The following is a 12,247-nucleotide window of genomic DNA, read 5'->3' as shown; positions in this document are numbered from 1 at the left end:
AAAAATGTATGCACAAAATCTTCCCCTGAAAAATAAAAATTCACATTAAGATTCAAAGACAGTATGCTATGATAACTCTCTGCCCTCACACCACCACGTTTCCCAGGATTCAGAGACCACAAACCACCCTGTTGTGAAAGGTAAATTTAGAATGTTTGCATCTTCAGGGAATCCCCGGCCGCCCAGTGGTTAGGACCAGGCGCTTTCACTGCCGGGTTCGATCCCTGGTCAGGGAACTAAGATCCTGCAAGCCATGTAGCGTGGCCAAAAAAAAAAAAAGTCTGCATCTTCAATTCTCTACATTTCAAGAATAACAAAATGGAGAGAAAGAACAGTCTGGGGAAAATGCAAGTTATTAACAGTTCTACAAAGGTACCACAGTAGATCTCTTCTTCCCTGGTCCTCTACATATAAACAAAGATAATTATCTATTCTTCTCTCATGTCTGACTTCAACTTCAAGTGATGGAAGGAAAAATGGTATTTTACGATTGACTTGGCAATTTAAAAATACCTCAGTATAGCAACTAGAAAAATATAATTTAAATGCATTAATTATTAATGAAACACATACTTCCACAAATCAGAAAGTTCATAAGAAGGAACTTGAATAAGCAATATTTATTTAACAATTGCAAGGCATTTTTAAAGCAAAATTATATAATATTTACCTAACCAAAAAAAAAAAAAAAAAAAACCTGACAAGGAATGCTATAAACTATAATAAACTGAGATAAGATTACCTTTTTACTGCTGATAATTTTTTATTACTATAGTAAAACTATAATCTCCAAAAGAACTTTATCATGCAATGGTAAACTATGGCACACTTTTTTTTTCTTACTTAGATTAATAAACAGGAATCAATTACCTGGTTAAAGATTTTAGAATTGCAAAGATAGTATACAAACAGAATACCTTTAAACAGACTTAGTCCCCTTCCAAAACAAACAAAAACTCTTCAAACAACGAAGCTGTAAAGGTAAAAACTGTATTTCAGAAAATTGCTGTAATCAATCCAATGTCCTACACCAGTCATATTTTATATATTTTCTATAGCTAACACACGGTCTCTTAAAAAGACAAATTCTTTAAAGAAATACCACAACTGATTTACATACCACCCCAAATATTAAAGTCAATAACCAATATTTGTTACATTCCTCAGCAACTCTTCTCTTACAATTTAAAGGAGAAAAATTTCCTATTCTGGCAAGAGGGTTATTTCTCAACACATTTTAATCACTAAACACTGTCTTTTGTGTACTAGTATCTCCATCTGCTGGAACATAACTTCCTTACTACCAAAAGTTCTTAAGGACAAAAACTTTACAGTAGAGATTTTGCAACTACTTAGAAATAGAATTTTAATACTTAAGTTCTACCTAGGGGTTTTCTCTAACTCACAGGAACTTTAAAGCCTAAAGAGCTATCCTTATTCTTTTACTGATATTATTCAGAAGAATTTACTAAATTAAAACACTTTGCCTGCTATGTTCTCTTCTCTTCCTGCCCTTCAGGCTTAAGATACAAATCACTAGCCTGAACAGCACAACCTTCTCCTTTTAAGTTAACTATCTCTCTGGATCTTACCTCCATAAATATACATACTCACTAACCCCTGATTATAAAATATATTCTCCTCTGATTTCTGCTAGACATGGGGTAAAAGCTAATAGAAACAGTCAGTATAACAACAAAAGAACTTAGCTAATAAATGACATCATCAAAAGGTCAAAAACAAGATTTGGTAGGAAAAAGAAAAACCCTATAGATAGAATAAAGCCAAAGAAAGAAGGAAGAAAATCACAATCAGAAGAACAAGAGGTTACTGGTTCTACCTATCATCTGTAACATGTCTAAAATGTATAAAAAACATTTAAACATGTTCAGTAGTTTTACTATTATTAGTAATATTATTTTGAAAGTATGTTCTCTACATTGTAGGATAAAGTAAATAAGTAATTCTGTCATTGTCAGAAACCATGATATTTTGGTGTTGGCAGAAAAAGAAAGATATCATTATAAAAGTAAATATAATGTTAAAATAGAATTGAAAATACAAACATGAATTCATTAATTTAAAAACGATACTGTCTAGCTCAGAAAATGGCCAATGGCCTGGAAGTAACCTCACCCTGACAGCAATCAACATGTTTAATGCCTGAATTCACATCTCTAATACCATTTCCATTAAAAAGGACCTTGGAGAAAGGGTTAATTCTAGCTGTGGGGCAGGTGAGCTTGGGGCATCAAACTGTCCCAAAAAGCAAGGAAGATTTCAAAAGACACAAGAGCCAGTTAGATTATCACAGGCCAAAATTGTGAAAACCTGAATATCAAAAAGAATATTAATTGCAGTGAGTCTATGAAGATCCATGAGCCCATAATGATTATCATGAAACACAGAAAAAATTCATTAGTCACCATTTGAGCCAGCTAGGAAACCAACACTTTACTTTGACAACCAACCAATAATTAATAAGAATAATCACCGATCTGACTTTTCCATTAGGAACTTATTTTATAATAGTCATATTCCCTGCTGATGAAAGAAAGCTTTACCTTTTAAAGAACACCTAACTTTACAGTGGAAGGATCAGTCTATCTCCACTCTAACCCAGATTATCAATTTTAGGTTCACTAACAGTAGAACCAGAACTGTGCCCCCAGAGCAATGCAACATTAAATACACAGTATCCCCTATGACATTATACTGGAACCTGTCCAATTCTTTAGATCTAACTGCCAAAGTAATAGATACAGATGACATAAAGGAACAAGCCCAGTGACAAGAAAGTTACATTAATGTCATAAAAAAAAAAAGGGATGGTTCTAGATTTAAAAGACTTCAAGTCCTAACAACCAGATTCAATGAATGGTCCTGAGTCAGATTCTGATTTGCACAAGCCAGTTCGGTCACAGAGAATATCTGGGGGACAACTACAGAGATCTGAATGTGGACTGGTTATTATATTAGTTGTAGGATTAATCCATTTTGTTCAGTGTGAAGTCACTATGTAGAATACTGCTAGTTTTTAAAGAGATACCTAGGGCCTTATGGGTAAAGAAAAAATAATTTGTATGCATGTTTATTTTTAGATAAACACCATTTTTTTTTAAAACTCTAGAGTTTAAATCTAAAATGCAGAAAGATCAAAATATATTTTTGTTAAATATTTCGAGAAAATATAACAATTTCTTAAAATTCCCTAAACTCTTAACTCTCCACATTATATCCAAATTCTACTTCCTTAAATCCATATATTCTATACACTCTTCTTAGTTTACCCCCAAAGATTTCATTATGGCAACCTGATATAACCCAAGCCATCGATGGTTCCTTACCAAACAAGCTGAACTATTCACCCTGGCATTCAAGGTCCATCACAATATAGCCCTGAATTAGTCTTCTGGCTCTGCTCTTCTAATTCTCACTAGTTCTCTATATGCATTTGCCATTCCAAGTAACTTCATCTAAACACACTTTGTGAAAGTCTTTCAATCTCCCATCACTACTGTTCTGACACCACTGCACTTTTCTCTTCTGCTGGAACATCCTTCACCCCCTCATTCACCTCATTAAATACCGATTAATAATACCATTCACCTATGAATACCAACCCAGGTTCCACTTCTCAAAACAACCTTACTAGACACTTCAGCTCAAAGTGACTTCTTCTGAACTTTCAGAATGTTACTAGTGAATGATTCTCCTGCACACAAAAATTAGGTGATGCACATGTGGATAAATTACCTTTCTCCGTTTTTCTCTTCTTCTCTCATACTCTACAAACTGCTTTGCTTATCTGCTTGTCCATCCTATCAAAAACAACCTTAAAATGTTGACAGAATTTAGATGATGCAGCCTTAGAGTCTACGAAGCTCTTTTGCATATAATATTCTCCAGCCTCTGAGTATTTTGATTTAAAGTTTGGCAGGGCAGTTGATAACTCAATTTACAGATGAAGAAGCTGAGGTTCAGAAAGGTTACCTATATGTCCAAGACCACTAATCAGTTAACTGCAAGTCATGATTAAATCCCATGCCTATTTGTCAATGAACTGTTACTACTTTGCAACACAGTCTCATTAGCATATGGACAGAAACTGGAATTAATTTTCATCTTTATGCTGGCTCACTTGTGTACACATGCACACACACAGAGTCAACACTTGAATACGTCATAACAATGGAAGCATCACTGCAACAGTGGTGACAGCAGCAACACTAATAAAGAATTAGGGGCAGTTAATTTCAGAGTAATTTATATTTGGCCTTGGTTTGAAATTTTTTATTTCTTCTAATCAATTCTATCAGAATGATACAATTACTGTAACCCAGCAAACAAGTTAACTGTGGTTTATACTTAATTCTTTTGCACATACTTGAAAGAAACAGTGGATGCTCCAGATGTGGGCATCGGGAATGGGATGTAGGAGCTACCCAGTGCAGCACTATTTCCATTCAATTCATCATCATCCACCTCTTGGCTGGCTTTATTTAGTTGCCTACCTATGCTTTTAACCACCCTATGCTAATCTAAAACTGATACAAGTGTATACATTCCTGACTCCAATCACCTAGCAATATTAAACCTCTAAATAAAACCTTCCAGTCAGAAATGATTTTTCCTCTTGAGTAGTTATTAAAAATAGTAATAAAAAGAACACCAACAATACTAAATATTCACTAGATTTATTTGTACCATGTTATTTTAAGAGCTAAAGCTCTATCTTTTGGTTACTAAGAAGTTTAAGTGAATGAGTTGAAAGTCTCTTAAAACGCCTTTACTTTCTTATTTTTAGCCCTTTAACTATCATAAAGATTTACCAGTAAAAAATGTGTGTGTATATATATATTTATATTAGCTCCAAAAATTTGACCAGCATTTTGTTCAACTCCAACATATCACAGAATTAGCAAAACCCCCATTTGTTTTTTTTCCCCCTTCATGTTCACAACCTGAGGCAACAGCAGCAGTTTTCTAGTACTTGGCTGCGTTTTTCTTCTCTAGTACCGCTCAGGGAGTGGCACATTTACCAAACAGATCACCTTGCTTTGTGATCTGGACAAGTCACAACCTCTCCATACCTCAGTCTCTGCACCTATAAAATGAAGACCTCATCCCCCAAACTCTCAGGTCCCTGGGTAGCTCTGAAAGTCCATGAACTTCTGGTATTACTTTAATATGCCTTATACTCAACTGCATCTAAGAAGAAATGTTTTGTATTTCTTCTAGTTCTTTTCACATACACACCTCTTCAAACACTCTCTGTAAAAGAATTTTGAGACCCTGTAAAATAGTATGACACTGAAGTAACGAAAACAAGGTTCCAAATAAAATCTGCCTAAAAGTTTGCTTTTTACCAGTGCTTTCCTTTCTCTTTAATGTAATAAATATATGTATGTTATACATTTTTAATTTCTCCTATATATTTTAAACTATTAAATGAGCTTAAAAGCCACGGGTTCCTCCAATAATCTGCAACTGACCAGGTGATCATGCCCAATCTTTACAACTCATCCTTCACAAAAGCCAAAAGCCAGGGTTTTATTTAAGACCCACTCCATTTTCCACTGTTGATATATAATCATTTCAATCCTGAGGCCAGGCAGATGTTACTTTGAAAACCTTCCTTGCTCTGAACTTCACCATCCCTAGCACCCAACCCCCAAGGATTTCAAGGCCAGCTCACATTCACTGCATGGCTCCCTTTATACACATGCATGCTTGCACACATGTGATCACACACACTCTTTCCTTATTACCATGGCCATACAGCATAGGACCACTTCATGGATTTAATGGCATTTTGATGTTTTTCTGAGACTTCAACACCCTTGAAAAGCATCCAAATTGACAAATTCTGTTTTACAGGTAATGTGATAGAAATGTTACAGTAAACTGATTCACCAGACTCAATATTTAGTTTAATAAAATATGTAGGTTAGAATCAATACATAAAGCAACATTATGAACATAAACACAATTTTGTTTATTTTATTAGACTTGATAGGATTGCTGGGTTTTCAAACTAAGAGTTTCTGCTTTAGAAAACTGAGGAAATGTTGAATACATTAAATACAGTCACTGCCTCGTTAATTACAAGAATTCTGGATAAATCACTTAACTTCGACAAGCTATATATTTGTTAAAAACTCTTGACAGATTTATTTTAAAACACTGTTAAGGCTGTTAAGGCTAAAACAGAAAAGTAAACTTTTAAGAGCATTAAATTTCAGTTAACTGAAAATGTCAATTTTTCAGTCTTCTAAGTAAAGGCACAGTTTCAAATTAGCTTTAAGAAACACCTGTGTTTAAAAATTGCTATTTGTGTTAAATTACTGTAACAGCCACCTATGTTTATACTCAGCTTTCCTCTAAATGAAAACAATTCAAACAGTCCTTATTTATCCTGAGCACATCAAAGCAGCACTTAAGGGACAAGGAATCTTTCATATTTATTGTGCTTTTTGCAGAGTACAAGAACTACGTATCCATTGAATGTTGACTTTTATAGGTAATTGACTAGGGGAAGGTTCACCTATATAATTCCATAAATGCCAAAACTTTCAAGAGCTGAGACGAGCACTGATATACTTATGGACTGATATACTTTGTATAAGGACTGGCTAGAAACTACTGCGTAAGTAAAGCAATTTTATCTTTCTAATTCTCAGTCATATCGATGGTAGTCAAGTAAAATTAAGATTAGGCTCCTTGAGGGCAAGTACTGCAAAAAATATTGTAAGATTTCTAAAAAATACCACCTTTAAGAAAAAAATACACGTACCTTTTTTCTAATTGCCAAAACTATCTGCTTAATCCCACGTTTTAGAGAAATTAGAAATGAGAAAAGGATTTAAAGTGTGAACCTATTTATTAATTCAACAAACATCTGAGATCATACATGTGCCAGGCTATAAGGTGGCCACCTTCAATGAACTAATTCTAACAGGGAAGACAGACACAAAATGAGATAATAATATTACAATGTTAAGTATGATGGTAACTACATAAAGAGTAGTACCTAACACAGGCCGGGGCTATATTTATAGTCAAATTTTGTAACACAACCACACTAACAAAACAAACTGTACTCACTATGAAAAGTTTAATGCTATTTTTGCTTTCTGTTAAATGAAAATAAAGCTGTAAAAATCTTACTTGGACATCAAACAATCTAGCTATTTTGAGTCCTAAAACTGAAATGCTAATTCAAATAAAAGGGATATAAGCATTTCCTAAAAGTTCTCATTAAGAAAAAAAATACATTATTGCACTTAAAATTCACACTGAACTGTCTTAATGTCAAAAAAGGAGGGGCTGGAGAAAATGACTAAGTCCTGTCAATCATGTAAATAAAAAATTGGTACCTAATTCTAATTATGACTTCTTGGCATGGGCCCATGCACTATCCCCTTCCCTTGACCCTAAAATAGATCCTTGCATATCTTCACAACAGCTGACATATAAGTAACAGAAAATCGCTCAGTAGGCTCCTTAATCAAAAAATAAATCCTAACAATGGCATAGCACTTCCAACATCTCCAACTGAATAAAGCAAGTCTTACTTAATAACTGCACCACTATAAATCAAACAGTGTATTAACAGCACTGAATTCTCAAGTAAATTTAAACGTAGTTCCAGTCAGATTATAAAAAGCTGCCCTTATAATCACACTGGTGTAATTCTCTTAATACCAAAAGAGTCAAAAAACAAATTAAAAACCTTACACTGGCCTCAAAAAACGAGCATCTGAATCATGCTCAGGAAAGGCAAGGAGGGATCCACTTCATGTCTTTTGTTGCAGGAATCTATTTCTCTTAAGAAGTAAACCAAAAGCCATTTGTTCTTATGGAAAACTGATGCACTTCAATCAGCTTCAGGACTGTGACTACTAGGGGGATAATCACAGAAATAAGATACGTACAAAGCACTGAAAAGGCAAAATTAACTTGTTTTCACTTGATTTTCTCAAAGCCATTTAAGAAAAGGTGCTCATACCAAGCACAGTAGCAAATGTGATTAGCAGAGACCTATTTCCATTAAATCAATTACGTTATATCCTTGGTAGTACAGATTTACTACAAAGCATGTAAACTAGATAAAGTTAAGAAAGAGAAGTCACCTACATCATAGTATGTACATGCGTTTTGAATACACAGTCGGCCCACAGGAGTAGAGTTTCGAAAATTCAGAATAAATGTTGAATAAATGACCCGTGATACAAATTCTCATTTCCATTATTACCTTACTATAGCTGCTGACACCTCCTGGGTGAGGAGCAAAAAGGAAAATGTAAAGAACTGATTACAAATACTGGCTTCCTTCTTATCACTAATAAGTCAAAGCACTGTGTGTACAAAAACACAACCTTTTGCTCCTAAACAACAGATTAATTACTTCAACTTAAATAAAATCTGTTTGTCACAGATATTGGTTACTGTCAACAAGGCTTCTTCGGGGGGGGGGGACCCAAAACTATAGTAAACTTATACAGCAAAATTCCTCTCAATACCAAGAAATAACCATATAATTTTTAGACTGATCAACATTTCTAAAGAAAAAAAAGAAAAGAAAGAAAATTGAAGTGCAAGAAAACTGAGAATGATACATTCAATAATGAATGCATAACAAATGGAAATTAACATGGAAAAATGTTCACTAGTAAAGCAAATTTTAATTTAAAATACTTTTTGCCCTCATTTTCAAGGGAGAGGGAACAGGGAGAGAAAATAAATTGAGGTCAAAAAGAAAACTTACATCCTCCCTCACTCCAAAAAAGACCATGAAAAAGTGAATTTTTCAAATCAGTAATGCAGACTCTAATCTAACACGTTTGCTCACTTTTTCTGAGCCACACACTGATTTTTCAGTTATTCACAATAAAAAGATTTAGGCTAGCCTTCCTCATAAACCACACTATATATTCGTTAATTTTCGTATCTAAGACTGAAAAATCAGAATCTAATTTTAATATCCCTAGATCTCCATTTCCCCCTATTTGGGATTTTTAAGTCAAACTGATTTTATTTTTACTTTTACACCATCTCAATTCTAAACTGCAATACTTTATTTAAACAATTTGCATTCAAATACTGTTCCTGTGTTCCTGCTTAAGTTTCATTTTCACGACAAAGAAAGGTTTCCAAAAAAAAAAAAAACCCTAGTAATAGCTATTCTTTCCCATGGATGGATGGTCCCAGGGTTCAGTGGAAAACTCCTCTTTAAAGGCAGAGCAGTTTAACACTTTTAAACCTTGGTTTTATCTGTAATCGTCTCTATTGTCAACGAAGGATTAAGTATCGGAATTATAAACTGAATTTATGTCATTCATATGACTGGCCCAACCTAGAATGCATTCACAACCTAAAAAATCAACCAGGTTGAGGCTACTTGGGAGAAAAGCTGACAACCCCTCCCCCACCCCGCAAAAAAACAGAAAACAAAGAAAGATTGTTCACAGTCCATAGTTAAAATATAGGCTAAAGGTTAACTTGGCATAAAATTAAAATGTTCAGTCTAAAGCATTCAAGTTTTAATCAACCAAAAAAATCCAGAGCACAGAAATCCCAAATGGGTAACCAGCCAAATAAAAACTCTCAAACTGACAAGGAAATTTTTCAAAAGCTTACTTTTGAAAAATATTTCAAAATTGCTACTCATTCAAAACTTCTAATTATCAGAAGACGCATCTACTGTATCCAAGTACAGTATCTTAACTCGATTAAACTAATCACTAAAGTAAAATTTACAGTTTTAACTAAATTTAAAAACAATTTTTCAGCCAATCATATGGACAAAGGAAATTAGAATTCCTAACCACAAACAGAAGTCATGATTAATTTATTTGGGACAATGACAGGCCACAAAGAGGTAAAGCACAACTTGCCAAATTTCAGAATTAAGTCACCCAGCATGGATAAAACGTGATGCACTTCAGAAACCAATATTCTTCTTAAGTCAAAATACGTTTATAATAAGGCTAACAATTACAGGAAGCAGCTTATTCCACACTAAGGAATAACCCCTTTTCCTGTGTGTTTGTACTGGTCTGATAAAAAACAATCAAACTTCCTAGTCATTATGCTGCCCCTTTTTAAACATCCTAGCTATTATACAGAAGCAATCTTTACGCTGGGGAGTTGAAAAGGCTAAAACTCAAGACAGAACTGAGACAAGAGATGGAGTAAACCATAATGAAAGGGAAAAAATAGATGTTATTTAGAATATATCATCCTCAACCAGTGGTCTCCAACATTTAAAACTCAAATGGTTACTATTTCCAGGCGAAGAGAAACGAACAAACCTTTGTTAGAAATAATGACATAACTGGAATTCTAAATTCAGAAGATTAAAAATTACCAAATCAAAGGTTAGAAACTTTTTAACAGAACCAACTCCAAATTATCATTGAGAGATTTCAGACCAACATAAAAGTACAAATGAGAACCCTTTCAGAACTAATCAGAGAAACTCAAATTATTTACTTCAAATAGTGCAAATGAGAAAATATTTCCAAACTTTTTAATAATCTCCTACGCTGTTTGAATTCAACATTTTAATTCAAAGAATGCAATTTAACTTCAACCCTAATATTGTCAAAACCTGTTTTCATTTTAATGGTTATAAAGGATTCCTTCTGTACAACTGTGCTTAAAGAAAAAACAAAAATTTTTGCTAATACTACCAAAACTTTAACTGCACCAAAATATGCCAAGAAGAAAATATAGCGTATTACTTCTGCAATGTAATAAAATTGTTCCAATAATTTGAAAGGAAGTGTTTTCAAAGTTTTCAAATACGTATATGGACACAAAACGACAAATGACCTATGATTTAAGTTTCAACTAAATTTAATATAGGTCAGGTAATTGAGTATGTTACATACTTTGCTCCAAACATTTCTCATGTTTAAAAAAAATAACTGGCGCCCCTTAGCGCCCACATTTGGAAATACTCAATTTAAGAGTTCCAGCAATTTTTTTTTTTTGACATTCCAGAAAGTTTTCTGCCTCCACAATCTTTCAAATGCCAACACAAATAGGAAAAGCAGAACCCCTTAAAGGGACAGCTCAGATTTTCTCCGGAACAATTTCGTGTTAGCAGATTTGCTGTTTCAACTACAGAAAAAGTCCATTTCAATATGGGCTACTGCTGTATGTTCTAACATATGTAGGCAAAAAAACAAGTACGCAGTAATAGCTAACAGTTTTGTACTTTTAAAGTTGTTTCTATGACTTTCTTGACAACAAAAGCTTCTGGGATTCTTCTTGAACCACCTTTTAACACGGAGACATTTCCGGTCTTTTGTTCTTTCCTGACATTCCAACTCTAACCTGCAGATTCCTTTCCCCCAGCTCTATTGTAAAAACTCTCTCAAAATTCTTACGAAAAAATCTAAAATCCCCTGCTCATCGCTATAAAGGACAGTTTTCCGTTTTCTTTAAGCAGTCCTCCGGTGATGCTTCTAAGCAGAAGAAACTCCTCGCTACTTGATTTTCAAAATAAACATTTTTGTTCGTCATGTTTTTTCCTAGGCGTCCCCAGAAATGCACAGCCACCAGACGCGAATCGTCCCGGTCACTGCTTAAGACCTTGTTAAAGTAATCCCAGAGTTGGCCAAAATTAATCTTCTCGTCATTCTTCGCTCGCCACAGCTCTCCGCCAACAAAGCTTTGCTGCGAACTTCTACTCGTTTTTATCTTGGCCCTTTCAAACGTCTTGGCTTCCCGTCCTAGCAGCCGAGGCGGCGGCGCCCTCGGGAGAAGGCTCTCCGCCGAAGTTCTTTCGGACGCGGGATTACGTTTACATGTGTCCTCGCGGTATTTCGCGTTCACACCCCCACCCCCAAAAGTGAAGTTCAACTCCCGAACACTTCTCGCTTCCCCAAACAAAAGGATAAAAAGTGCTTTCCGCTGTCATTTTGTCCTCGCCTTCGGCTGCATCAGCAGTACTTTCGGTATGCTCTGAAATTCCTTTAAATTAACCAGCCCCACACTACTCCCCTCGAGTACTCCAAGCTACACAAACTTCAAAAAAAACCACAAGCCACACTGGACTTCCCACTCCGGGAGCCGCCGGCGACCTCTGGGAGGGCCCCCTCAGGGAGCGACCCCGAGGCCGGTGTCCTTCAGGCGCCCCCGGGGCGCAGGGCGGGCGAGGCCGGGCTGCTCCCCGGGAGGCCCGCGCAGCTCGGGGCCGTCGCGGTGCTAGAGGCCGGGCCGGGAGCCGGGGGCC

The 12,247-nt window shown here is 35.3% G+C and overlaps 1 protein-coding gene across 7 annotated transcripts in view; it reads right to left on the bottom strand.

Moving 5' to 3' along the window:
- QKI (QKI, KH domain containing RNA binding) overlaps window positions 1-12,247 on the bottom strand; it is a 143,683-nt gene that overhangs the window by 130,522 nt on the left and 914 nt on the right. Inside the window, exon 1 of one of the 7 annotated variants that reach the window (XM_082669308.1) lies at window positions 11,605-11,937. The exons of the other annotated variants lie outside the window; for them this stretch is intronic. The gene's annotated coding sequence lies outside the window, so the exon portion shown is untranslated. Of the gene's footprint in view, window positions 1-11,604; window positions 11,938-12,247 lie in introns of those variants that run through there. 7 annotated transcript variants of the gene reach the window in all.

Source organism: Grampus griseus (assembly GCF_964374135.1).
Source record: "Grampus griseus genome assembly, chromosome: 13".
In the NCBI taxonomy this organism is placed as follows: Eukaryota; Metazoa; Chordata; class Mammalia; order Artiodactyla; family Delphinidae; genus Grampus; species Grampus griseus.
The sequence above is the reverse complement of the archived record's forward strand: the minus strand, read 5'-3'. Positions and strand labels throughout refer to the sequence as shown.